Source organism: Rattus norvegicus, chromosome 5 (assembly GCF_021556685.1).
Source record: "Rattus norvegicus strain SHRSP/BbbUtx chromosome 5, alternate assembly SHRSP_T2T, whole genome shotgun sequence".
NCBI classification, from domain to species: domain Eukaryota; kingdom Metazoa; phylum Chordata; class Mammalia; order Rodentia; family Muridae; genus Rattus; species Rattus norvegicus.
In genome coordinates, this window is record NC_141538.1 from 122,902,120 (window position 1) to 122,928,778 (window position 26,659).

General features: G+C 38.2%; 1 protein-coding gene and 1 long non-coding RNA gene across 4 annotated transcripts in view; one reads left to right on the forward strand and one right to left on the reverse strand.

The window, feature by feature from the left end:
- Pde4b (phosphodiesterase 4B) overlaps nucleotides 1-26,659 on the forward strand; it is a 576,426-nt gene that overhangs the window by 205,911 nt on the left and 343,856 nt on the right.
- LOC148005948 (uncharacterized) lies at nucleotides 1,354-26,465 on the reverse strand. Its single transcript, XR_015621001.1, has 2 exons — nucleotides 26,324-26,465; nucleotides 1,354-2,515 (listed from the first exon to the last, which is right to left on the reverse strand). It is a non-coding gene; the product is annotated as an uncharacterized LOC148005948 (long non-coding RNA).

Here is a 26,659-nt window from a genome sequence, read left to right on the forward strand (position 1 = left end):
AGCTTCAAAGACATAGCATCCATGTTTCAGCCCCATCTCTTACAGGACACTAAGTTTGGGGCATCCTATCCCACCTAGCTTCTTTCCTCTTTCCATATCTGCAAAACTGGAAAAATGTTCTTTGCATCACATTAGGACTCTGTGAAATTAAACGAACTCATGTGAATAAAGTATGAAGTGTGACCTTGGGCTAGAGACAGGTAACAAGCAGACATCAGTCCACGTGTGTGTCTAGAACCTGTGTGATTTGAGGTTTGGCTTTATGTAAACATTTACCCGTAATATAAAATATTTGAACAATCTGTGCTTGTAGTTACACGGAGTGAGCTTTTATTAGCAACTTGTAGTTCGTCTTAAACCCACTTTTCCTATCCCGTAGATTTTTCCTATCTTTATGTGGTGCTCCTTTATCGGAAGAGCCCATATTAAGTGTCTTTATCCCAATAAAATGTTTTTTTTAATGTAAAACATTGCTATGTGTTCTGAGGTATAATCACCCTCACTGTTCACACAGATGAATGTAAATAATCTCCCAATATTAAAATCCTTGTCCTTTTTTATTCATAAACTGATACTTATCTCCACCAGTGAAAATAGAAGTCAGCCAAACACTATTACTTTAGGCTGATAACAGAAATTTCTTCTAAATTTTGAAAAAGCTGTTTTCAAAGGACAAAAATGCCTCTGAGATGGTGTCCCTGAATCCTTAGAATCTAATCTCCTGGTGACCTGTTTATGTAAGAACATTTACCCCAAGAGTGGGAAAGGGCCTCGGCTTCTGAGTCAGAGCTCTAGACATGCATGCTGGCGCCTCCACTCGCAAACTCTCCTTTATTTATTTATGCCTTGAGTGGAGAGAAAATGGTGAATTAACCTTTAGTAGCCAACGAATACAAATCAACGAATTACAGATACAACGTAATTATTATTTTCATTCTTAATGTGTTATTTACAATATTAATGAGCATTATTGAAAAGAAGGAGGAATATACATTTACTGGACTGAAGATAATGATGAACTCACATTCAAATGTCCCACATGCTTGACTTCAGCATTGTAGCTGTATGGGGGCTGTGAATAAAGAACTATTTGCTAACAAACACTAGAGCCTTAGACATTGTTCCAGAACTCTTTCTATAAAGATGGGTGGGGTTGCTGCTGTAGGGGTTCGCCCAAATGAAAGACAGTGTGGCTACAGGGACGAGGGTAAATGGTATGTTTGCATATCATCTACCCAGTGGCTCTTTATAATACTCCCATGCTTCCTGCAGAAAGATAATAACAAGCTCGAGTGACTAATAGTTTCTGCAGCGTAAGTTGTATTTAACCTTTATCCCAATGACTTTACAACATTTAAATCAAATTGCTCTTTATTTCTTGGTCATTTCCAAGAATACTTAAGAAAGCAGAGATAAAGGTTACTACTTCACTCTTGACAAAGACTTCCTTCTCTCATTATCTCGGATCAGGTGGGCTCCGTTTCCTCCCAATTTCAAGGCAGGTAAAGGTTAGAACAAAGGGTTCTATTTAAATGCGCTAGCACATCATTGGAAAGAGGCCACTTGGATAAACTGAAATCTTAATGGCAGGGAAAAATAAAATAGACCAGAAGAAAACAGTTTGGGGACTTTTCAGAATTTTGCCAAGCTTTTGATTCTATATAAATTAATAAAAGTCTGATTTTTAGGAGTCTGTTTGGAAATTATAGATTAAATTAAGCAACCATTCCACCGTTTTGCTGATCTTGAAAGTACAACTTTCATAAGTCGGTGCTTCCTTGGGATTTAAGGGCTTGGAGGGCTTTTACATTTCATCCTTAAAAATTATTTCCTTTATTTTTTGAGATTATAATTACATCACTTTCCCCCTTTCTCTCCTCCCTTCAGATCTTTGCATATGGCTCTTCATGCCCTCTTTCAAATCCATGGCCTTTCTATGTATACAAACCTTAGTAGGACAAACAACCAGTTCAGCTTGGATAATGCTACTTGTATGAAAGTTTCCAGGGGTCATAGTTCAGTATTGGATAATCCACGTGTTCTTCTCCAAGACAATGTTTCTTCCAATCTCAGTATTGTTGAGTTGCCTACAGTTCTCATGAGGGGAGGAGGCCTTGTAGGCTTTCCTCATCCATGCTAGCATGTCCACTGTCATTATCCTTGTTCAGCTCATGTTTAGACAGTCATGGTTGTAAGACTTTATGGTTGTTGCTTCTGAGTATTTCTTGAAGACACAATTTCATAGCAAGCCCCATGAACCTCTGGCTTTTACAATCTTTCCATCCCATCTTCTGCCCTGTTTCCCAAGCCTTAGGTGTACGAGTTGGTTTGTAGAAAACCACAACCAATCAAAATGTACAGTCTGTGGAGCCTAGTCCCAACAGATACATCCTCAGAGGCTTTCAGTTGTAAGGTGGTTAAATCCCAAATATCCACTTAGCACACACGTACATTTGGTGCTGGGTGCAATCATACCAATTGTGGTCTGGTGCATACTTGTTCTGCCACCTTTACCCTAGATAGGAAGAAATGGATATTACATATCAGTATCTGCACAGTGGTCTAGTTGTCTGCAAAACATGACAGGCATTCAGGAAAACATAAAAGTCTTCTAAAAAGTTTTATGCTCAGTGTATTTTTTAAAACGCTGTCAGCTTTAATATATAATTACTCAAATACATTAGTCATATTTTTTAAAAATATACTTTTTTCTCTTACATATATGTGGTGTGTGTCTCCATGTATATATGTGCACTATTTATGTGCAGATGCCTACAGAGACCAAAATAAGACATTGAATCTCCTATAACTACTGTTACAAGTGATTGTGTGAAGTCCATTATGGCTGAGGCTAACAGGACTCGATCCTCTGCAATGAGTAATTTCAACTACTGAATCACCTCTTCGACCCTCATTTATGCAATGGTCGAAAACTTGGCTTTTGCCAAGTACTTTGTGCTTTGGGGGTCTTCCTGCACCCTCTCTGTCCTTTTGTTTTGTATATGTGACTGCTTTTCTTGTCTTTATATCTGTATACTGTATGTGTGCCTGATGCCCATGAAGTCAGAAGAGGCCATCATATCCCTTAGAACTGCAGGTATGGGCCATTGTCAGTAGCCATGTGGGTGCTGGGAATTGGACCCAGGTTCTTTGCAAGAATAACTAGTGCTCTTAACCACCGAAACATCTCCCAAGACCTGTTTCAAAATTCTGATGGCACTGCTGAATTTGTGCATGCTTGACATTTTTAAATGGTGTTTTTCATTTTCACTTCTTTCTTTTTGATTCAATTCTGCTCCTGTTAGGGTAAACATCTTCCTAGGCAATTAATCACTGTGGAATCTGGAGCACTAGCAGGAAGCAGGTAGTCTGCGACTGTGAGTGGAGAGGAAATCTTTCCCAAGGCAGAGAACAAGAATAACAGTATGTAAACTGTTCCACATTCGAAAGGGGGAAAGAGAAGGAGGATTATATTACATGCTTCTATCATTTAGCTAATTCTCTACTTCTCCACTTATAACTAGGGATATGAGGCTTTTTGATACTAGGCAACCAGGATACCAAGCAACTAAGAGATGGCCTATGTATTGTAATTTAGTTTGACATTTCTGGCAATGACCACAATCCAGTTCACCTCCTTTGTAACTAAGTTCCCAACTTTTGTGGGGAGACATCCGGTATAATCACACATCTCCTCATTGAGAGTCTCCTTACAGTGAGGGCCTGGCATCTAGTTAAGCATAATTGACTCAGGATGCTCAGTGTATGGGTCTATTGGGGAAATAAACATTACAGGGGAAACATTAATCTCTACTTATAGAATCTGACAGATTGGAAAGTATGAAGGGAAATGTGTTAGAAGATTACAAAGGACACTTTCCATACATTACCTCTCTGTAGAGGGAAATGGAAGGCGTCTAGCTGCCTCAGGCATGGAGCCATCTCTTCAGTCTTTCTTTCACCCTTTCATTTAAGTCAACCACCCACCTGTTTTACCTCCCGTATCTGCAGACCTCTCACCCTCCACTACAGTCTTCATCCTCTGACCACACACTATTGTTTTGTTCCCCTGTGATGACAAGCATGTACTATCTGCTTACAGAGCCCGTCTCTTGCTAGCAGTACTCCAGACTCCAGAGTGATTAATTTCTCAAAAAAAAAAGTCATCTAAGAAGGTTAACCTTTGTCCCTGATGTCCTCACATCACCAGTGTCCAATCCAGCTATTGATTTGTCTCAGTCCACAGATCTGCTAGCCCTGTGTTTTGTATGGCACTCTGTGATTCTGTGAGATCCTCCATCTGTTATCTTATTTCTGATACCTCATAATTTCCCACACTGCTCTCCTAGTTCCCTCTCCTGAAGTTAATCCTGTTAGAGATTTCTAAACAGTTTTTTCCTCCTGTTGCTACTGCAAGCTTGGAGGTTTCGGTGTGTGTGCACCGGGCGTCTTGGCTAGCTTTCCTGCTACACTGAGTTCCACCCACAGCTGAGACACAGGGATCACCCACTTTGCTGAGCACTGCCCTAGCTTGTTTGCCAGGGAGTTAGTGTCAATCCTAAACAGACTGGCTGTTCTTCCTGTTTTCTCATCTGATTTGCCATGGCCTCAACGCTGTATAGGTTGGGATGTCCTGAAGGATGTAGGTCAAGTTTTGGTTTGTTGTTCTCTGCACTCACTGCATAGACCATGCCTTAGACACATGATTTTAATCAGCATCCATATGATGGCGATCCCCATGTCTCTAGCTATAGCCATATCCTTCCTTAAATCTACCAGATTCTGCACAGGTAACATTCAGTACTTCTAAATTCCTATCATAGGTTTTGCCCTTCGCTGGTCCCAGGGTTCCCATTACAGTGAGATGCAATTCCATTTTTCTAATTGCTAAGGCTAGGAATCCTGAAATCTGGCATAGGACTCTGTGTTCTCTGACTGTTTGGGTACCTTCTGTTTTGAAGAGCCGAGTTCCCAAGTTAAATCAAACAGGAAAAATGAGACTTTAAGATACAGTATGACAGATAAAATGGTAAATGTACCACTCCAAAGTGGTAATTTTATGTTTAAAAGTAACATATGTATGCTATAACTCTCTCTCTCTCTCTCTCTCTCTCTCTCTCTCTCTCTCTCTCTCACACACACACACACACACACACACACACACACACACACACACACCCCACAGACACACACATACAAACACGTGACAGGAAGCCATGGAAAGTGATCTTATAGGAAGAGCACTATTAGTCAAATGCTAAGTGTCTTCCTCCACTCTCTTCACTATGCAATAAAATTTAATGTGTGCATGTGAGAGTTAGATCAGATAACTGACATGCAGAACAAAACAAATATTTATTTTTTTTCCTTTAAAAAATTAATATATTGACAACTTCCTAAATTCTCATTCTCATATTTATCAGATATATTTTTATGCATATTCTCTATATAAATCTCTGACATCCTGTTGTAATCGTCCTCGCCATACCTTACAGAGAAGTCCCGTCCCTCCCATTCATTCAGTAGTATCACATCCTGAAAGAACCACAGACCCTTTAGCTTATTTCTATGAATAGAAAGCTGGGTCAGTCTTTTACCCTGCAGGGCAGTTGTTGGTGAAAATTTATTCTTTAACCATAACTATGTCTCTTTGACTCACACTGGATCAGGGCTTCTTCTGTCATCAACACGGTAATGAAAACAATCCCTACTGAGTAAATGGTCAGAGACTTGTCCATTGAAATACATAAAGCAAAATCATCAATATCTTTTTGTCTGTCTGCTGCAGCCAGGTCATTGAAACAACAGCAGCAGCATGGAGATTTTTCTTTTTTACCATGGTAGAAATGTCATTTGAAGGGCATTGTGTGGTAATAAATATCAAGCATCGTTTTATTAAGCTAACCTCTTTGAGGACAGAGGCCATTTATTTTCCATATCTCATGACAACTGGCAAGCAGATGCTGAACTGGGGCTCTTATGTGTCTCAGTACTGAGAGAGCTGCCTTTTCATTGCATCTGGGATAGACTTATTTTGTTCCTGATTTTGCCATTCGGATATTGGCAGTCAGAGAGGAATCTAATAATATAACATCAGAAATTATAGGCTGTAGGGAACCCACACACATACTGTTTGTCAAACAATTAGGATATTTCTGAAGTGTGAACAGATGCACAAAAGAAATTAGCAAATAAAAAAACAACCCAATTTAAAAACATTTCAAATATGAAGGTAATTAATTAATATGTGATTTTTTTCCAGCTTATACTAATTAAAACCTCTATGGTCTTGGTCAAGTTTGAGATTTAGAGTTTACCATTGTTTAGTTTCTTGTATCAAAACAATGATAAATATCAAGTATTATGTCTTATCAATTTTTGCTCAGGTTAAGTTGCTGTTGTCTAAGCTTCAGTGCCAGAGAATTGTAGCCAAATTGTCACCAGTTGGGAACTCTTAAGGCCTGCTTAGTTTTCAATGATAAGCGATCTCCTGGAGAGTTTATGTGCTAAATATTTCCCAGTTTTGCAGTAGCACACATCAGGCATGGCTATTGTGTGCGGATGGGGATTTTCATTTTTAACATGTTCTCGAATTCTCTGGACATTTACTGTTTCCATCTGGTCCTCGTAAAAACATTTCACATTTGTAATGCAGCTCAGGTTCATGCCTGGACCGTCATTGTGATTCTACACATGACTCCAGTTTGACAGAACAAATATTCTTCAACTTTGGATTTGTGCTTGATTCTGCCTCTCTCTCTCTCTCTCTCTCTCTCTCTCTCTCTCTCTCTCTCTCTCTCTCTCTCTTCTCTCTCTTTCTCTCTCTCCCTTCCCTCCCTGCCTCCCTTCTTTCTTTCTTTCTACCCCTTTCTCTAAACTTAGAAATAAGATTTGATTGAAACACCTCATTTGTCTTCCAAACCAATCATAGCACGCACACCATGACAACAGGCACACTTCCCACTTGCCTCTGTGCAGTTTAAAGCTGCAGGAAAAGCAACTGCATTGAGCCCAGTCCAAGGGAACTGAGCAGTCGTCATAGTTTCTCGTCATTTCACAATCTGTTCTCAGTCATCACACATGGAGGAGTATTTTCAGGGATTTGAGCATTTTCATGAAGTAGCCAAACAAGTGGGATCCTCTTTGCTACATTGGTAGTACCCTGGGGAGCAGTGCAACCCAGAGTCCCTCGTTCCTAGGAAGTCCTTTGCTATGTCATTAGAGTACAGCCTACGGATGCGTTTAGCAAGCATCATTGAGCTTCTTATTTATGGCTGGTTGTGTGCCACCAGCTTCATAAATTCAAATCAATGACTTTAGATGCTATCAGTAGTCCCATTGAAGGATGGGGAAATTGAGACAAGAAAGTGAAAGGAATACAGCTAGCAAACAGGCAGCCCAGAATTTAAACCAAGTGTCTGGGCTTAGCTTCAGAATGGCTTAATTCTAAAACAATTTTGAACTATCCAGTTGTTTGGAACTACACATTCTAGAACATGATGCTCTTCCTCCCCTAGGCCTTATGCTTCATTCATAGCTGCTTCTCCTTGAGTGTTTGCTTGTTTTACAGTTCAATCAGGGATGAGTGCAATAATTATTTGAAATAGGCAGAAGCGAAGTTTATGAACTGAAACACTAGACAGTGGAGAGAAGAGTGCTATCCTTTCAGAGATCTAGAATGTCCCAGAACCTAAGGGAAAGGCCCAGATACTCTCAAGATGGTGGCATGGAATCTTCACTCTCAAGCTTGAAAGAACTGTCTTTATTTAACTTATTGCTCTTTAATGATACAGGTATTTGAAAGGCATGATTGTGGTAAAATATAAATAATATGAATTTACTCCCTTAACTGTCTCTAAGTGTATAATCTTTTTTTCAGTAATATATACATTCATCTTGTTCAGAGAACCTTGAGTCCAGTTTTTTCATCTTTCAGAAGCAAAATTTGGTAGCATTTAAACAACTTACGCTTTGTGCTCTTCCCTGGCTTCTGGTAACAAGAACATTTTGGTGGTGATGGTTTATTATTATTATTATTATTATTATTATTATTATTATTATTATCTTATTTGCTATGAACATTGGGATTACTGTCATCTTTTTGTTTTTTGTGACAAATACTATTATAAAGAGGAATGCTCAAATATCTGGGACCTTTCTTTCAATTCTTTGCAGCATGCACCTGGAAATAGAATTGCTGGATCCTATCACAATCCAGCTTTTAATTTTGTGAGGGGTTGACATATTGTTGTCCATAACAGCTGCACCACTGGACAATGGACAATGGACAATTGCACCAGGCTCTGATTCCTCCACATCCTTGCCAATATGTGCTGTTCTCGCTCTCTCTTTTTTCTGTAGTCATTTTAATAAATATGTGAAGAAATATTGCTGTAGTTTTGATTTGCATTCTCATAAACAATGACATTATATATTTTTCCACATTCTTCTTAATTTGTTTTTGTTTTACTCAGATGTGAGATATCTTTGTATCTTGTAAATGTTGGTCATATTCATACTCATAATTTGCAAAATCTTTCTAGTCAGTAGTTATATTTTTACTCTATTCATCATGTTTGTTTGATGCATAGCAGTTTTAAACTTCTTTATTGTTTTATTTATTGTTGTATCACTGTGGCCAAATATCTGATAAAAATCTTCGGGGAGGGGCTTTATTACATCTCAAACTTTCCGAAATTCCGTTCATCACAGCTTGAAAGGCCTGGCACAAAAATACAGATCCCTGGATGGTGTTCAGGAAGCAGAGAAAAGGGGAATGTGGGAAAGGGCCTAGGCAGGCTAGAGATGTCAAGAGCACAGTCCCAGTGACCCACCTCTAACCTTTCTCCACTGTCAGAAATCCCATCATGGTATATTTTTTTTTTTTTGGTTCTTTTTTTCGGAGCTGGGGACCGAACCCAGGGCCTTGCGCTTCCTAGGTAAGTGCTCTACCACTGAGCTAAATCCCCAGCCCCCATGGTATACTTTTTAAGGCAGCCATTTACTGGTTAAGTCAGATACCTCCAAACTAGCTGTCTGTGGAAACACCTTCACAGACCAGACATACCAGGCATATTCTTCACTAGTGTAGGTGTTTCTCCCTCCAATCAAGTTGATAATTATGATTAACCATCTGGGATGTATTCTAATTTATTTGTATTTACCTTTGAAGTCATTATCCACAAATCATTATCAAGTCCAAAATTCATGAAGCTCCCTCCCCGCTCATTTCCTTATAAGGATTTTATAGTTTGGGCTAGATTTTTAGTCTGTTTTGAATTGATTTTATAAATATAATAAACCATGGAGAAATGTAAGATAATTCAATGGTGTATGTATAATTTTACCAAACTTGTAGATGAAAATGAATATGCTTTTTGTTGCATAAAATTTACATTCGGGGGATCGTTTGCTATGACATTATGTACGTAAAATATTCAACATGTTTCAGAGTTGTTCATTGTTTGGATTTTACAGTCATCAAAGTCTGAGTTCTGCTGTACAGAAATTTGTAGGCTAAAATCCCAGAAGTGTGTTTAGGGCTATTCCTGATACCTAAGAGTTATGATTCTAATTCCAACCCAAAATTTATTTAGAAACATTTTATAAAACTCGAGGCAACAATGCAAACAGAAACTTTAAAAATCAAACACCATGACAAGATGCAGTCCCAGGCTATGCACAGACTGTAAAATCATCCTTGTTTTCTTCACTCGGACAGCCAGCTTTCACAACACCATTTGTTGGAAAGACCCAAGTTTAAATGAAATTGAAACTATATAGCCAGCAGCCTCCAGTTTCTTTTTCACTTTGGCACAGACTATAATGGATTTACTGGAATCATTTTTAGATTTCTGAACTCAGAATCTTTTGTCCCCTAAGGACACTTGGCAACATGTGGAGTCAGCCTTGATTGTTCTGTTGTGGTTGGGGTGGGCAGAAGTGGTCCTAGCTTTTAGTAGCCCAGCGGCTGAGGATGGGGATGCTGATGAAAGGCCTACAGTGCGTAGGGCAGCTTCTATAGCAAAAACAGTTTCCTGTGTCTTTTGGTCTAGCAGTGCGAGGGCTAAGGAACTGCAGTCTTAAGTACAGTCAGAGCCATGATGTCGGACTGACTGAATGAAGCCTGCTCATTTTCTTAGGTGGTGGTTTTAGTTTTGCTGCCTGCAGACTTGGTAATGGTGATTGTAGAGGTGACTGCCCAAGGGCCTAATCATATACCCAATTTCATAAATAACATCCAGATAGGCTTTAACAACAGCATATCTCTTGGAATTTTATGTTTCCTTTCAAGCATGTACTTACTTAGCCTCTTACCATGATTTCCCATGTATACTTTCATTTTCTGTTTTTTATTCAGGAAGCGGATAAATAATTGTTGGGTTAATCATGGGCTTGTATTTTATAATAGGCATAGATTACAAGTATACCCAAGGTCTATTCGGCCAGCTACTATTTCTAGTTTTGAGCTACTCAGGATAAAAATTACCAAAGAACAGGAAGAACATTATTTGACAATTATAAATAAGTTTACAGTAGTCAGACCTTCATTTCCCAGCTCCTGAGTTGGGTGTAAGCACAGAGTCATTCAATATTGGCTGATTATACTTTAGTAATCTTTATTAAGAGTGTTGTGACTAAGCTGAGACTTGCCTGGATACAAAACATAAACTATGAGATGGTATTTTTGTTTTGGGCTAGAGAGATGGCTCAGCCTTTGAGAACACTCACTTTTCCAGAGGACCCAACATTGGCTTCCAATACTTGTGTGGCTATCCAATGCCCTTGTCTGGCCACTGACACCTCCCTAATGCACACACTATATATCTATAGTATATATTATATTACTATACATCTTATTATTATATTATATATCATATTATTATATGTTATAATTTATAATATATAGTGCACATGTTATAATACATTGTATTATAATATTTTTAATATATTAAATATACTATGATATATTAATTCATATATCTATATATTATATACATAATATATGTGTGTATTATATATAATATAAAATTTTAAGTAGACTATTTCCATCTGAAAGATTAGAAAACTGCAAACCCAAAGGCTCTTAAGGTGAGAATAGACTTGGCAGCAGTGGCATTCCAGAAACAGAAATAAGGCCAGCAAGGCCAACTGTCTGAGTTGAGGAGTGTAACAGCAATGCCATATAACTGAGACCAAGGCAGAGTTTCTTGTTTTAGAAGGAAAAAGAGAAGAATGAAGAGAACTTCCTTTGGGATAAGGAGAGCCCTCAAGAGCTCACCCAACTCTAGAGAGCTGCAGTTGGCAGCTGTGTTCGTCTGAATTCTGCTAGCAATGCAAAAGCTCAGCCAATCTGCTTCTAAGGATAAAGGCTCATCTGCTCCGTCTTAGAAACTTCAGTTCATGATCAAATGACTTCCTGGCTTTGGTTTGGTGGCATCACAGTGCATTATGGCAGGAGGATGATGCATGAGAATCTATCACTTTCATGAGGGAAATCGAAAGAGGACAAGAGAACAATAGAGTTCCCACAATCCCTTCAAAGGCATGTCCCCTTTGACCCAAGACCTCCCAGTAGTTGCCCTGACCCAAAGACTCTACCACTTCCCAATACTGAGGAACAAGCAATTAATATATAGCCTTTGGGGTAGAATTTAGAGTGAAAGTACAGCAGCAGGTGTGTAAAGAACTGGCCTTTGTATTCAAGAGTTAGCCACATTATTGCTATTTTCATTCATTTATCCCTAATTGCCAAGTTCCTTCTATACCCCATGTTTCACACTCAGAGTAGTGAAATCAAAATAATAAGAAATAAATGTTCTTGGCAATGAACTCATGGTGTTTTTGAAAGGGCAGTTGTCTAAGCACCTCTAGTTATTGACTGTGTGACCACCAGTATGTTACTTAACCTCTCTGTGTCTGGGTATACTTACCTATGAAATGAAGGATTCTTAGCAGTGTCCTCATGAACTAGTGACAATTAAGGAAGGGAAGACCCAGGAAATAGAACCTGAGTCATTGTGAAGCTACAGTAATGATTACCCATTAATTAATTTATATAGGGGCAAAAAAATACTAGTTCATTCAGGCATAAGATTTAATAAGGTTTAAAAGACAGGGAAGCTAGAGCATATTCTTTCCTGTCAGTTGTCAATGACCTACACTGGTATGAAGCCTGAACATCCCTTTTACAGGAGTCGCCTAAGGCCATCAGAAAACTAAGATATTTTTACATTAGGATTCATAACAGTAGCAAAATTACAGTCATGAAGTAGCAAAGAAATAATCCTATGGTTATTGCTGAAACACGAGGAACTATATTAAAGGGTCACAGTACTTAGAAGGTTGAGAACTACTCAACTTTATAGCAAGCACATACTGTGTGTCCCAGATATTTCTCTTCCACGAATGCATGTATTTGCTATTTGCTGCCTGGATTACATTCAACCCAACCAATCTATTGTTATGCTTACATACTGCCATCTTTCTTCTCAGTGTGGCTCCTTCAGTGCAGAGAAGAGCACTTAAGTCAGGGATATTAACTACATAGGTAATCATTTAGTTAAATTTGTGAACAATGGTACTGAGCATAATACAATTAGTGGATGGAGTGATGCAAGGAATGAAGGAAAGGAACATGATGTGTTCTATCTGAGATAGGAAAGATAGGAATTACAGCACATCATACAGAGAAATGGGATAGTGAATACGGTTGGAGACTCGCTACTCTTCCCAAATTTCTGACAAAGAATTGTGCAAGATGGGCTTTGGGCCTGTTAGTGTCCTCATTAAACAGACAAGGTTCATGAAAATACATCTTTCAACACTCATAGACTTGAGTTAGGAGCTGATTGGAGTGATGATATTCCAAAGGGTAAAGATATATGAGGGGGATAAATCTGGTCTTTGGTCTAATTCTAGAGAACACAAGCAGGTAGAGGCAGACAGGACTTGGGGTAGAGCCAGAAGGTTAGAGGAGAATTATCTGGTATTCTAGACTACATTTGGTATACACAAAGCTTACTTTAAAATGTCTTATGCACATTTCTGAGGTCAATTTTTTAATGGAAAATGAGTTTCAGCAGATCCTGCTCTCTCCACAGTCTAGCAAGCCAGTATTTCATGAGCATACCTTTGCAACCAAGAAAACAATGATTTGAACTTGTAACTATATTCTTTCTTGTTTAACCCTTTACACAATGCTAAAGATGGAAGCCTGTCGAGATTCACTTTGGGGGACTAGGGAATAGTCCCTGCCCACAGAAAAGTGCAAAACTTAGCATATATTTCTGCTTCATTTTTAGACATTCACAAGATTTTCAGTGTAGGCAAATAGTTAAACAGGAATTCATTATATAGCTACTTATAAAAAATTTGTACTTGATTGTTAAAGATAAGCAAAATGGTCAACAGAAACAAATGTTTATTGATACACAGAGGTATAATTTCTCTGTGATATTTTAAGCAAGTGTTGAGGATACTAGATACATATATTTTAAAATCTCACTTGAAACTCTGTTACCAGTCAACAGTGAATCTTGGCCTCTTGCAAGAACAGTAGGATTCAGGATAAGGTAAGAATCTGGAAAGCATCACAGTGTATGTCAGGACGATAGGATTTCAAGTGCACAGTGTCATTTAAGAATACTTGGAAACAAGACATTTAATACTGAATGGGCAGACCAAGTAGTGGTTCATTGTTGCTTCCAATGATGTCAAAGTTTGCTATTAGTCCTGCTGGAACCTTTGTCCTCCCAGCCTAGGCCTTTATGACGACCTCTATAATCCTGAATACCATCAACAAAATTGCACTTTAGTCTGTGCCCACCTGATTGTGGCACTAGGACACCATCCTCTTGCTGCTGCACTCTTTGCCTTTATACTGGATTATGGGTGATACTTTTGAGTGCTTCAAAGGCTTCCATGCACTGATGAAGACCCATAGACTCACAAAGAGTTCACATATTGGCACTATCTCTCTTTCTAGGGAAGAAACAATTTTTGGCTGAGACAGGCGAACTCTTGCCAACGATAAGTTGGCATATGCTCAGTTCCAATTAGAGCAATTCATGAAAGTTGAGGGAAGGAAGATATTACTGGAGGCTCCAGAAATTTTCTATTCAGTAGTTGTCCCTCTAGTGATAAAAACAACAGAGATGGAGGAGAGGGGTCCCAGGTAGAGAATAGGCCCATCAACTTCAAAGGAAGACAATTGCAAGACACAGCCTCTCTCTTTAAATAGGCTGTGATCCATTTAATGGAGGGAAGAAACATGCAGACACAAGCCAGCATTAGAATAATTGCCAGTCACGTAGTAATAGGAGTAATAAGATGTAGTACAAACTTAATAATGACACTTAGGAAATGAAGTCTTAGCAATAGTCCATCAGTATTGGATGGGACTAGTTAGGCACTATGTGGAGTTCTGCGTTTTGATATGATTTTCTGTATTCTGTTTCTTTTCTTAGTACTTCAATAATACATTTCATCTATGCTTAACTGAAGACTTGAACTCAGGGGAAAAAACCCACAAAGTATGAGGGAAAGTGCTTGGTTCAGGAGGACCAGTTATATATATTTTGATAGTTAACTATAGGGATTCCTTGAGGGTGAGTTTATTTCGAGCTCTTGGGCTGCCTATATACTACTGATTATGCTCTTACTTAACTTGATTGTTGAATGCTAAATGCATCTTTAAGTATCTCTCATTAACACAAAGTCGGTATATAGCTGCTGTGCTCACAAAGAAAACTTCAGCAACAGAAAAATGACCATGGTTACAAGTATCGATAAGCATTATTTTCAATAGTAGTTAATTACATCATTTGCTGAAGCGTTTGCAGGATGTCTCTAAAATACCTGTCTACCATAGCCATATCTAGGAATTGGACACACTTCAGGGGAAATCTTATTTAGACCTCATCTAATCAGGCAGCCACCAAGCTGTATTACAATCTGTTACTTGTCATCAGTCTTTGTGAGCATTTTCAAAGACTGAAGGCTCACTGTCCTGAAGGAAGCTATTTCTCTGTTGATTGATTTTTAAGACTGGGGAAGGTCTTATATTAAACTAGAATCCACCTCTGCAACTCTAACTCCATAGTTGCAGTTTCTTTCTAGGAAAGCTAGTTCAACTAGGTAAACTCACCAATTTAGTCAACAAAATTAATTGGGCATATAATATGTGCAGAAAGAATTTTCTAGAGCACACAGAGTAAGAATATATTGGCTGTCCATGGGAAGATGTGTTCGTAGCACACATTTTCCTATGTGTAGATGCTGGATGGATAAGGGAATCCTGATTCTCCTTTCCATCCTTGTTGCGTGGCTTTTCCTGGGGAGATGTAACAAATGTGTTCATCTTAGAGGGACTGGAATGACAGAGCAAAGAAATGATTCCACTCAAGCACACCCTGGTGAACCTGTGAGTTCATGGCACTTATTTATAAGAACATTGGTGTGGGGACTCATAGTCTACTCTACCACTAAAGAAGAGTCTCCTAGTCAGCAAATGTAATGATTTATATATCCTCAAAGTGGGGTCGGGCTTTGTGCATTTCTTGAGCTTCTCATGTACCGCCTAGCCTCATAAGCCCATCCCTTTTTCCATGAGAGGTTGTCAGTGGGCTGGTTTTGAGAGGTCCTCCTGAATATAGTCACAGCTGCTCTGATTTCAGAATGGCAGCTCTTATGTCCTGAATGGAAGAAGCATTCCACAGCAATCATTAATAGGTAAACCCTTAATATATACAAAATATGAAATGGAGCATATTTATGTCTTACTGAGCTTAAGAATATCAATATAAATTTTATTAATGATACTTTATTATTAGAAAAAAATTGAGGCATATCCAATCCTTACATATTTTCAAAGTGAAAAAGTGAATTACTAAAATTATTATATATAGATTAGATCTATTTTAACATATTTGTGTATATATTGTAATAGCTTATGCCAATATCTTGTGTCATAAATGCATATTTTGAAGGCCACATAAAAGGTGAAATTCCTATCTTCGTTAGCAGTTTAAACCTATAGTCTCTTTTGAGAGCCAGCATTTTAATTGTCAGCTGTGACTTTGTTCTTTCTAGCTAGAGTCAAGTTATTGCAATATGGTAGCATTTACGATTTGGCTCAAGAACATATTAGAACTTACCAAATTGAAGAAATAGATTTTGAGACAATATTGAGAAACTTCAAGTACTTTTAGGAAGGGAATGATTTGAGCAATGTTTGAAAAACAAGTAATTTAAAAAAGGCTGTGTCCTTTCCAAACAGAAGTACTATAAGAAAGAAGCCCACTATAGTGGTAGAGGGACACATGTTTAAATAGTGTCACAGAATTATGATCATTTTAGATGCCAAATCAGTGTGTAGTAATACCCCCTACTGAAGCTTTATTGAAAATAATTTCTAAAGAACACGGTTATAGAAAAGAAAACATTTTAAGCAACCAAAGAAAAATAAGGCTTCTTTCCCCTTTTCCCTTCCTGTCTGCTACACCAATCAGTACCATGCTATAACTGTACAGGCCCAAAGGACTTGTCGCTTTTCATCCTGCTGCTGTGAATGGGTTTCCTCACTCTGTTTATGATGTCACTGTCCTTTAAGTTTCCCCAACCTCAGCTTCTGACTCATTCCTCAGGCTATAATAGATTGGTTACTTTTTTATTTTTATTTTTTTGATCTTCCTGACAAATTATCCTGTCTGCTCAGGGACAAACACTCTAAGGTCTTCTGACGGTTCTAGAGGTTTACGCTTCTACAAGTGCTTCCAAACTCTGAATTCTAGAGTATAAATCTCAAGGTTAGGATAAGTTCATCAGTTTGTTTTAAATTTTGTTTTAAAGAATCTTATCAGAATATATCATGTCTCAGAATATAATCCTGTAAAAATGTCTCTTTTGGTCTCAATGACCAAAAGCCTTTTTACGCTTAACAACTCTTATAAAGAAGTTTAATATGTAGCATTCAGTTACTATTGCTTTTATAAACAAATACATAAGCACAGGTCCAGTTCATCCCTTTTATGAGGCTAGAAGATGACCTTGAAATACTAATATCAGAATTCTTCAAGGGCTAAATATCATGTTACAGTAGATGGGCCAAGGTCAGACTTAGAAATACAATCTCTACTTCTATATAACCTGGTTTGGATTGGGGTTAAATGATAGCCATATTCAGAGTAAAATTGGGACTTGATAATTATTATCAGCAAGCTGTTGTTAATATACCGCATCATTTCTAGAGTCCTCTGTTTTCTCCTGAAGTCCTAGTTAGCTGAGTCTACAGCCTGCACACAGAGTTCAAATTGAGCTCTCAAACTTGGAGTCAGATGACCTGGGCATACATCCCATGATAACAGGGAAAAAGTATCCAATTTCTCTTGTTTCTTGGTCTGTAAAATGGTGTTGCTGATGGCACAAAGGATGAATCTGGTAAGTCAATACAGGAAAAGTACTTCAGAGCTCGGTGATCATACTACCACTACACATTTGCTGTTGATGCTCACAAAGATGTGCAGCATATGCCTGGCAGATAATACGTGCTGATTAAGTATTAGCTGTTATTCTTTCTGACAGTAACTCCATTCCATATTGTGTAACGCCTACAACAAACATTGGTTCCAAAGCAAAACAAACATGTACACATCCTCTTACCAGAATTCCACGTTATTCACTTCAATGTATAAACCAACCAAATTGGTTTGACAAATGGCTTCTGTGGGAAGAGTATGTGTTAGACCTTGTGTACCCCTTGGCATTACTGTACAGTGCATGGCAGATGAAACTTACCTTTCCTTTTTCACAGCTGCAAATCAAATTAGCTTTGAATAATCCTATTATCGCGGGCTCAGTGTTACTGAGCACTGGGAAAATGCAGTCAAGTTCTTGGCCCTTACCACACCTGTTAGTTTGAATGCATTTTCTATTTAGTACGACAACCCCCCAAATTAAAAAAGAAATCATGAGATCTGGTAGTGAGCCAGCTCTGAATGGGCAGAGTGCAAAATGGTGCCACAGGGTTTGAGTTGGCAGCATTTTGATATAAGTATGATTTATATTATAAACATTTTTCTAATTATGCATTATTTTTAAAAGTATTTTAGGTTAAGGAGGTAAAGTTCACTGCCTTTTCTTTCTAAAAGCAGAAAAATCCAATATTGATTAGATAGAATATTCATGAATGCTGCCTTTGCTTTATAACGTGAAGTGCAAATCATATATTCCTCTAGTGATAAGAGCCTGCCTTAATTGGGTTCGCTATAACACAATGAAATGAATTCTCCTCATCTAGCCATGGAATCATGAACTGCTTTTTAATTTAGGATACTTTTGACTTCATATTTCCTTAAATCTAAAATGCCCTCTTTCCAGTCCCTCCTCCATTGAACCTGATGCTAAATATCAGCACAACAAGCAAAAACAGCATCGAGCGCTTTGGTTTTGTTGCTTATCATAAAGTATTAAGCTAATTTTAGAAGACTTTGAGAAACTGAGTGACAGAGCCAAATGTTATCACATAATTGGTATTCATTGGGAATTTTGATGGGATATGCTACCTTGGGAGGTATATAAAGGGACTGGCAATGAATTGGGAAATTGTGGGTTAAATTACAGAATTCTGTATTCCTGAACTAGTGGAAAGAAACCAATATTCACTTTAAAAATCTTATATTATCTATTTATATTTACTTAATATTTCACATTTTTATATTGTAGAGCCGGATTATGAAGAGGGTCAGAGGGAAGGGAGATGTGATTGAGGAGGAACAAAGGTTGGGTTGGTGGAAAGAATTGCTGGGAGGGCGATTAATTCTCACTGGTCAACATTTGGTCCTGTATGCCCACCACAAAAATCAAATTCATGTTTTTATAAATTCAAAAATCTGAGTCAATAAATTAGAAGGAAAATAAAATATTCAAATCACCCATGTATTTATTTTTACGAGTGTATTTGTGCTGTGTGTGTGTGTGTGTGTGTGTGTGTGTGTGTGTGTGTGTGTGTGTGTGTGTGGTTTTTTTTCCTTCTATTATTACAGGGCTACAGCTTGCAAGTAAATTAGAGGACACTTGTTTTCATTTTTAATTATTGATCAGCTGCCTGTAAGGTTCATTTTCTATTAATGCAGAGGTAGAATTGTGTTTTTTTTCCTTGCTCTTTAGCTCTTGATGAACCCCATATGGTTCTGCCGCTCAAAGCTTTTCAATAATTCAAACCTATCATGGAAAAAAAAATCAAGTTTAGAGAGCCTAGATGAGTTGTTCTCAAAGGTTCCTTTTTTAATTCCCTTCAAACAGTGGGAAAATTTCTCAAATTATAACCTAGACTCAAGCTTTAAAATATATACAAGCAGGTTCCCTGATTTGCATATAAGGAAGAATGTTTCTCCATCACCTCAGACTTTAATAACCCTTGACGTGACTCCTTAAAATCCTGTGGCTCATGGTTGGAGAGATGTTACAGCATTGAAGAGAATTTGCTGCGTCTGCAGAGGACCCCAATACTGTTCTCAGCACTCACATGGTACCTCACAATTGTCTATAACCCCAGAAGACCTGACACTCTCTTCTAGCCTCCAAGGGCACTGCACACACATGCTCACAGAATACAGGCCAGTAAAACACCCATACACATAAAATAAAAATAAATAAATTTGTAGGAATAATTTGTGGCTCCCACAATCCAGATGTAGGTGGTAAAATGATCCATGACAGACTACAAAATGGGCTTCTGACTGGGGGAGACTTGAATTGCATATCAACTGTGCCTTCCCTGTCATTGGCTCTGTCACCTCTGGGTAGTAGCTCACCTCTCTGATGTTGCCTCCACTCAGTAAACAGCAGTTGAGTAGTGCCTACCTCAGAAACCTAACCTGAGGACTAAGATAATCCATGAACAGTGCTTGGTTTTATTGTTTTTGATATTAATAAATTAACAATCTCTTGACCTGTGTGCTCTTACTCGCCATAGTGACACGTACTGGCAGTGTGATGGCAGACAACACCATGGATGTTACATGTGATATCCTTGGTGGAAAACTTGAATATTTCCAGGTTTAGGGCATGAAGCATAGCTTTGTTTTGTTTACAAAATGTTTTACAATAATATTTTTACAGACATAAATTATAAAGGATTCAAGAAGGTGCTACGCTGGTGAGAATCTTTAGGATTCTGCACAGTGGCCTTTGGCAAGAAGCTCAAAAATATTAAAATAATTTTACAAATTAGTTAAGTCTAATCCCTGCATTTTTCAAAAAAAAAATCTTATTTTGTTCAGGGTAGAGTTTCTAAAGCAGAGCTCTGAATGCCATGGCATTGTATATTTAATTCCTAATCCATTTAGGATTAGGGAGCCATTTTTGGTCTTTCCACCCTTTTTTTTTTCCTATGCCTTATTCAGGATGTAAAAAGCAAATGGAGTGTTCTAGCCTGTAATGTGCTAGGTGGCCATTAGTAATGTGTCTTTCAATAACTTTAATTTCTACACTAAAAAAACAAATTTTTGGTAAACATGTCAGGTAGAGACTGTAGGAGAGGGAGGTAGACAGTGTGAGCAGAATGAGCAGAGGTCACACTCTGTTCTTCAAGCAAGACATCTTGCTTCCTGTGTACTCGTTTCCAGCCAGGTCTGTTTTTATCTCGTCACACGGATACTCTCTTCCTTGAGCACTCCTCTAAACTCGGCGAGAGTGATGGCTTTGCTGCACTAACTCTCCAGCCTGTTATGTAAGACGCTTCAATTTTATTGAATGCATTAAAAGTCCTCTTCTTTAAAGAAGAAGAAAGAAGAAAATAAGAAATACGGGAAGTGGTGTACTTGAAAATACACTTTAGTTCTACTTGGGACTTAGCTTGAACGTGTTAGCAGCCAGCTGAAAGCAATACTAAATCTAGAAAGAAGTCAGAGAAAGGTCAGATGTGTCGGAGAGTAGCCAAGAGACCTCAGGAAAATGTAGGAGAGGCTCTTCTCCTTCTGCATCTCCCTCTCTTCCCCTCCCTCCCTCTAGCGTCCTTCCCCACTGTCTATCATTTTGTCTTAAGGTTTCCATTCAAATCATCTTGTTCATCTTGCACTTCTGGGATTAGTTTTTACTGTTCCACTTTTGGTTAATTAGCATTTCAAAGCGATAGGGATAATGGGTGATGATTCCGAGTCACTCATTCAGATGAATGGCAGCTTGATTAACCTAGTGACACAGGTTCCAGCCCTACTCTAGGATCTTGATCTTCCTAAGAGTCTCTCCGCCAGGTTATGAACCTCCTTTGTCACCTACCTTCTGCTTCCTAACTTTCCCTTCTGTCTCTGTTTTTGGATGTTGGCTTTTCCCTTTTATGTGTCTGAAACAAAAGCTTTCTGTCTTTACATTCTTTAAAGCCCTATTTACATAGGTCATGGATTTTGAATTAGGTGCTTAAAATATTACTTGCAGTTATTTAAAAAAGATCTATTAACTTTATTTTTCTCCTAACAAGAAAGCTGTAAATATAAATTCATATTTCAAAAGAAGGGTAAAAGGGTTAAAGTGTTTTCTTTTGCTACTGTTCTGTGTGTGCATGTATGTATGAGAGTTCCTACATGTATAGGAATGGGTGTGTGTGTGTGTGTGTGTGTGTGTGTGTGTGTGTGTGTGTGTGTGTGTGTGTTGGTTAAGAAAGGTAAAGGTGACCCAGTTCCACCCTTTCGATTCTAATTCAGAGCACTTCATCAAATAAAGAATCTAAGATTACTTTAGTATTATTAAACAACAAATTGTGTTTATACGTAGTATCATGAAATAATGCTGGGTGTTACAAAGTTTCATGAGCTGAATTAATTATAGAAACATACCAAACACTGTAAAAGCCAGGAAAGGGAAAATCCACCTAGTTGCTTCACTCTACTCTAAGTTCCTGGATGAACCTCTCCTGTAATCCTCTGAACTTACTCATAACCTTGTTCTTTGTCCCCTCTGTTTTTCTGTTCAAATCTGTAGCATGGCTAGAATCTTACATTGTATTGCTAAACCTAGAAAGAGACGGTATTTTCTCGTTCTTTCTCCCTCTGTGTTCTAGACTTTTCTGGTGGTTATGTCTTCTATGTGATTTTGTTTGTAGTCCTTTCCTACTGCAGTCCTTCACCAGCCAACTGCCATCACCCTCAGCATCTTTGCCACACATGCCCTGTTCAGAAAGTTCTGTGCAGAACGGCCCTGAGTATCGCCCTGGAAACCCCTCGCTGGATTAGCTTTCTTTTCTGTCTGAGAAAGCACCCATCCTGTACCCTGATGTAATGGGCGGAGGGGGTTTCTTATACAATTCAACTTTTATGCTGCTGTCTTTTCTGCCTCATATGAGTCTTCTACCTGGTGGGGAGTAGAACCCAGAGGACTTAGGCTCTTTTTTAACATTTGGGTTCCAATTAAAATTGGCTTTTATTATTGAGTAAAAGATGGTGCATAAGGAAAAAACAAAACAAAACATAAACATTGCTGAAAAGAAAGAATATCAATCATCTTCTGGTTATCTTTATTTCATCTAATCTCTGATAAATCAGAAGGAAGAAATCAACAAATTCAAAGGATTTATAGATATTCTTTAGAAATTTTGAAACCATAAGATTTAAATAGCAAATAATTGAGAATTCTCCTATTATTCTAAAATGACATTAGAAAGTGGAGTTGGGGAGAATTATAATTGGCATTCATTGGCATGACCACAGCAAGATGTGTGCAGGAGATAGAACATGTTTATTTTCCCAATCATGAGCCATTTACATATTCAGGTATTACCTTTATTCTATTTTGTCCCCATCAATGTACTGAGAGCTACAGTGGTAAATAAAAACAGAGTACTGAGTTCATAAACAGGCCTTAATTGAGTATGCGCAGAATTATATAGCTTAATAATAAACTATATAATGCATGTTTTACAGGTTAAGAAAATCAAGCTACAGAACTATATTGCTTAAGGGAGGAGTCAGAGGTGGCATCTAGGATGTTTTGATAGTTACATAAAGTTTAGAGCATGAGTGAAGAGACATACTTCTCTTTTGTGTGTACTAAAGACTGACAGCCTCTGGCATCTTTAGGGAGAAGTGCTATTTCAAGTGTACCCAGCGAGCATTTGAAACAGAGAGAAAAGGGCAAGCCTTGGGTGACACCAGAGATGATATAAAGAAGAAATGAAATTGTAAGATTTGGGTGTTGCACAGTTTTGGTGCATTTAAGAAAAGAAACAGAATAGTCCGGCTGTTCTGTAGAGAGCTTCTTGAGCCTGGAGTGAGTGGGGAAGGTGTTGAGGGTGGTGGCAGTGGACTGGTGAAGGACTGCAGTGGGAGAGAAAGCACTAAATCAAGGTCACAGAGAAGTCTGCTGTGCATAACCAGCCAGGGAATGGAATGCAAAGGCGACAAATCAAGGTAGTGTAGTTTGATGCACACACACACACATTGCAGGTGATTTCTGGTTTGTCACATCTTTTTACTCCTTTTTTTTCCTAGTGTACATTTAACTGAGTTCCATTGTGTATCTCCAAAGTAATATCTTGCTCTACTCTCTTAGGAAGAGTTATTGACGTTCCTCCAGAGTCCCAAAGAATTCTATTACTACTGCTGTTAGTGCACACTTTATAAACAATTAATTATTTATGTATGTCCTCGTTTGCTGGCTAAATTGTTGACTCTCCATGGGCTGTGAGAGTTGTTTATTTTCTGTAGAGCACGTATGGCAGACTTTGGAAAGCAGTGGCCATGTGTGAATATTACTATCTACTAATTGCTACATTAATAGGTACTTGAATTTAAAATGTTTTTTCCTACATGCTATCTTTCATCATGCTTATCTTCTTCATGTAGTTTTAGGTTAATATTTCATGATTTTTAAAAAGCCGGTATACATCTATAGACAAGACTGTCATCAAACTCACAGAGATCCAGCTGACTCCTAAGTAATGGGATTAAAGGCATGTGCCACTACCACCCAGTTTTTTCACCCTGTTATTTTTAAAGTTTACTTTCTGGTCCAACTTTCTTCTTTGCAAAAATAGCAGGTTGGTGTAGGTATTTGCTGTCATTTTTGAGTTATAATTCTGTGATCTGGACTGTCATGTCTCTAAGCACTTTATTTAAGCAACATTTTGTCTATTCTCCATATATGCCTTTTTGTATTAAGCTGAGCTCATTTTTAACAGATAAGACAAATTCTGTTTTCATTTAAAAAAAAGCCGGTATACATTTTGTTGAAATCAGTTGCATGTCTAAAGCAAAAAGATTGGTAGCCTTGCAAGATATGGGCATATACACTGAATGATCAATTTAGTTTTCAGTGCAATCCATACCAAGACATTTGCTGCTATTTCATTCTTAGTTTCAGGATTTCCTCAGTTCAGGGGTGCTGGATTGCGGTTTGTCTGTCTGTCATCTATATATTTTTATTCTTTATTGATCTCCTTAACTACACATTGAAAAGATTTGTTTAAATCTTGTTTGATTCACTTAGCTGGGACTAGGGAGTGTCATAGGTCAGTGTCATTAAGCTTTCATTTCCGCATCTGAAAATCCAAAATTATTTTTCTTTTATTCTAGTTGCTTTCTATTGACGTGCTAAAATACCAACCAAAAGCAACTTGAGGAGGAAAGGCTTTATTTCCCCCAAAACAGCACAGGTCATCAAGAAGAGAAGACAAGCCAGGAACTCAAAGCAGGAATGGGGAGGCAGGAACTGAAACAGACCGTGGAGGGCTTCTGCTTACTGGCTTCTCCATGGCTTACTCAGCTATTTTATAGTACCCAAGACTATCTGCCCACTGCTTGCACTGCCCATGGTGGACTGCACTTTCCCAGTTCAATCTTTAATCAAGAAAACTCCTATAGACTTGCCTAGAGGCCAATCTGATGGATACATCTTTTTCTTTTGGTTCCTCTTCACAGATAGCACTAGCTTGTATCAAGTTAACAAAGCCTAACCAGCACACTATATCTTATGAAAGGAATCGAAATCAAATCTGTTAAGCATTAAACAATTTATATACAACTCAAAGTGGGTGTTTTGTAAATTTTATATCTCCGTTATACTGTTGTTAATAGGTATGAATGGAAGTTGCTTTCTATAACCAACTTAATATTTTCTGAGCAATCTGGTGGGCATTTATAAAAAAAATGTCTGATTTCTGACTCTGCCCCTTTATGAATGGAGGGGTATGTGTGTGTGTGTTGGGGGGTTGTAATGTAAACTCTTCTTCCTCCTCGAGCATCTAAACTAGTATTTTTAAAGTAGAGCATGGAGTGGATCCTGCTGTTAGGGAAAGTATTAGTACCATCTTGCCTCAGACTGTTCCTGGGACTATACGTCCATCTGTCTGCCTTTTCAATTAGGCTGACTATTGTACAGGAAGAGTGCTTTTCATATCAGTTTGTGTCTAAGCCCAGTAGCTAATATATAAACCTTTTAGCAGAGGGCACCCAGGGTACTCAGTCCTGACTCTTATTGAATGAGAAATCTTAACATAGTTTTTTTTTTCAGAAGAACATCAGAGTCTCTCAGAGTAATTCTCAATTTTCTCCCCCCTTTCAGCTCACAGGATGCAGGAGACTGGAGGCACAAATGGATGTCTCTTCTTCCTTCCCACTCCCAAAGAGAAGGGCTCGGAGGGGGAGTACGCTGTCTGTTACAATTCATTGTTGCATCAAGAAGTTAAAATGACAGCTGACACTTTTCTTTTATACGCCAGGCATCAGGACAAAAGTTGCTTGCTTTGGGTTTCTTTTTAATAAAAGAAGTGCTGAGGTATAGAGTGTTGAGAAATAAGGAGTGGGTAAGGGATCTGGCAGAAAGCTGAGAACAAAAGAATGAGCATATTTAGTATATCACAAAAGTATTCTCACCTAGTGTTTGAAACACTTTTAGATTAGTTTTAAGGAAGCAACTTTACTTGGGAAATAACTATTTTGACCAGGGAGAACCCAAGAAATAAAGGAGTTTTCAGTGTGGATCCATTTATAAAGAAGACTTTAAGTGATATTCTATAGGATCCATTTGGGAAGTTAATTCTGAACCCAAAGTGTTGGGGGAAGTGGAGGAAGAAGGGCAACAGAAGAATAGCACAGGAAAAGCCAACCCTTCTTCACCTACTAGTATTGTCTATCCCTTCTTACATTAATATTTTTCAATTCTTTCAATAATTTCAACTCATCTTTTCTGGAATTGGTGAGACTGAAATTAGATAGAGGACAAGTGTATCCCATGTTAGAATTTTGTAAACAGAAGGATTCAGTGGTGATAGCTAAGTACTTCTTGTCTGGACTTGGTGGCCACAGTAGTCTCAAGATAAATTTAAGCTTACCTCCTGCTTCTGGAAAACATCATTTAGCCTGATGCTATGTTAGTAGCTGATGCTGCACTCCGAAGTCTGGTGTTCTCATGTAGTCTCTGCTTGCCTCATCTGACAAATCCTTTTCTTCAGTTATGTCCCTGCCCTGACCATGCTACATGCATAATTTGTTACTTTGTTTCTCAAATCCATTAAGCGAGTTTCTCATTTGAGAATTTACTTCATAAACACGGGATGAACTATTGACCATCTGCATGAATTAATGAGCCAGCATATCAGTGTATGCTAGGCTTCATTATTTCTTTTGTTTAGATAGGTAAACAACCTTCCGGTCTCCATCTGCACCCA